This window comes from Schistocerca americana, chromosome 2, assembly GCF_021461395.2.
Source record: "Schistocerca americana isolate TAMUIC-IGC-003095 chromosome 2, iqSchAmer2.1, whole genome shotgun sequence".
NCBI classification, from domain to species: Eukaryota; Metazoa; Arthropoda; class Insecta; order Orthoptera; family Acrididae; genus Schistocerca; species Schistocerca americana.
Genome location: NC_060120.1, coordinates 1,105,688,718 through 1,105,691,945, shown reverse-complemented (window position 1 = coordinate 1,105,691,945; position 3,228 = coordinate 1,105,688,718).

The window sequence follows — 3,228 nt, the reverse complement described above, 5'->3', positions numbered from 1 at the left end:
TTGGAAATTCAGTACCAGCCAGACAGAATCTTAAAGACACTCTGTGGCTGAATCGTCTGATTAATTTGCAGCAGTACTGTTTTTAATAATAAAATACACTTACAAAACCATTTTCACACATTTATATTGTTCCTCCCATTACGGACAGAGTGTCGCCAAAGTTTACAGTGAATGCTGCACAGCGCTCAACGCAGGCTCAACTCTCGTATTCGGATCACTGAACTTTCTCTCTGCCTCCACAAGCAGATTGTACCATTCTGGAAGTAAACTGCAACTTTTTGCATGAGTACACAATGTTTTCAACTCACCTGTCCGTGACTAAGAATATTATTGGTTTAGTTAACTGCATCAGATAAGACTTCTGTATCCATCATTCAACCATACCAAGCTTTACCAGTGTAGATTCTAAAAACTACTTCTTATATAAGGGCAATCCAATGAAAAGGTGAGAGGTTGAGAAAGTAATTAAACTGTTTATTATTTCAAAATTAATGGCTATAACTGTTAATAAATTCATCACACTGCTTTCCCAGATCAGAACCAGTTTTATCGACATACAGAAACTCAAATAAAAGATGTAATAAGTGTCCTGTGACCCTACATAGCGTTTGTTTCGTCACTAGAAAGAAATAACTAGTATAAGAAAGGTTACTGGTGATAGAGTTTCTACATGTTGCCACTCCAGACTTTATTGTGGTTTAACCTAACGTCTACTTGGTAGAGAAGGAATATCATGTTTAATGTGAATTTCAGACCATAATGTAAATAGACAGACACACACACACACACACACACACACACACACACACACACACACAAAACCTTCATCGTTTGTCCCGCTCTTGCAGGATCTTTTTCCGGCCGCAGCGATGCCGGAGATTTGATGTTTCATCTGATTCCTGATATTCACGGCACACTCGTGAAATGGTCGTACGGCAAAATCCCCACTTCATCGCTACCTCGGAGATGCTGTGTCCCATCGCTCGTGCGCCGACTGCAGCAGGACGTTAAAAACTCCCATAAATCTTGATAACCTGCGATTGTAGCAGCATTAAGCGATCTAATAACAGCGCCAGACATTTGTTGTCTTATATAGGCGTTGCCAACCGCAGTGCCGTATTCTGCCCGTTGCATATCTCTGTACTTGAATACGCATGCCTATACCAGTTTCTTTGGCGCTTCAGTGTATTATAAAGAGGTGATAGTAAAGTAGAAACAGTGTAAAAAATACTGAACATAAATAATTCCAACATGCATAATTGTAGACGAAAATGTTCTTCGTTTTCTTTCAGCTTAACGGATATGTATACACATTCCAACAACTGATTAACGTGGTCAGTATGGCGAGTGACCATCTTTGGCAACAATACAGGCCTGACAACCACTGAGTATGCTGTGAATGATGTCTTCAATTTCATGTTGAGGCAATAATGCCCATTCTTCCTGCAGAGCTGTTCGCAAGTCTTGCAGAGTGGTTGGTGGATGCTTACGTGATGCAACCTGCTTCCCTAGTGCATCCCAGAATGGAGTTCAAACCGGGAGAGTGAGCAGGCCACACAATGAGTGCAATATGTTCTGTTTCCAAGAAAACATCAGCCATCCCGTAAGGCAGAGCGTTATTGTTCATCAGTACCAAGTCTGGTCCCACAGTACCTCGCGACAATCACATACGATATCCCAAGATTTCGTCACGTTACCTGACAGCAGTTAGACCTTGCCAGTTCAGCTGCACTATCTCATGAAGAGGTGTTTGAGTGATCAACAGAGCGCCTGCCAACACCATTAGGATCCTCCTCTATATCGGCCTCTTTCCACAATGTCTGCGTCCCAAGCTCATGTTTCACGTTCTCTCCAGATGCGAATCTGTCGGGATCACTCTCCAGACCAAACGGGGAATCATCCGTGAAAAAAGAACATTTGCCCACTGTTCGACCATGCAGATGGTACGTTGACAGCTCCGCCCTTGACGTTCCCTTCTGTTAGGATGAGTCACAGATACACATACAGCTTGTCTCCGACAAAAAAGGCCACTCTGCCGAAGCCTTCTGTTCACCGTTGGCCTCGATTCAAAGTGGAGGCAGCGAGGTTAGATGCCAGATCCCGTGTAGTGGCAAGGCAGTACTGTCGCGTCCTTACAGCCAAATAACGGTTCTCTCTTTCTGATGTCACGTGGTCAGCCGTGCCCTGGTGTCAGGGATACAGTTTAGGTCTCCATAAACTGTGGGCACATCCTAGAAACAACAGAACGATTCACATTAAGCGATCGGGCCACATCTGTTTGCGACTGCTGTGCTCTCATCCTTCCTGGGCCCTCCAGCACAGACAGTCTTGCAGGCGTCTTCTCTGAACCTTGCTGCACCATGTGTGACTGTGTACACAGTGACTGTGGATGTGGGACTACCCGGCAAACACTGTCCTGTTTACCCGACAAACACTATCCTGTTTGCCAGATGCCCTGACGCCGTAGTTGGCGTGGTGTCCGTTGGCCAGAGTGCCATCTTCCGTGAAGAACACGGTCGTAGGGACATGTTTTGACAGTTTGTATGATTATATCCTAAATCAGACACGGGACAGGGAAGTAATGGTTTGTTTTTTTAATTTTGAACACCATTGTACGTTCGATAGCGCCGTGGAGCTAGGAACGCTTCCAAACAGTTTTTCCGGCAAACCACCTAAGCGAAAGGAGTCATCACATAGAGAAGCTAGCGGAAACATTTGTTTGCACGGAAAAATACTAAATGTCGACATGAGTTAGGGAAAAAACAGTAGACCACACGCAACGTAAGAAATGCTGGAGGTGTCTTATGTGACGCTACGTACTCTGTGGCCAAACATTACCTCTATACTATGCACGATTATTCATACATACCTCCAGGATTTCAGAAGACGGCTGCTAGTAAATGACAAGACATACAGAATTGTGACACATGGTAGTGGACGGAGCATCTCTGCAAGTTTCAGTCCGTAGTAGGCGCCGTGGCATAGCTGCGCAAGGTTCAGACACGGCAGATCATGTAGCCAAATATAATTACGTGGGCTTCTAGCGGCAGAGTCTGCTGACATAAAACTTTTCCGCGTTTGGTAGCCCTTCATAAAGTAAAAAGTTATACTGGAGACACCAGTGGTTACATAGGCCTTCTTCTGGGTTTAATAGAGTGTTTAGCTGTGCAGAGTCATTAGATTTCATTATTGCTGCACATTGAGCATGACATTACATCACAGTTCTAA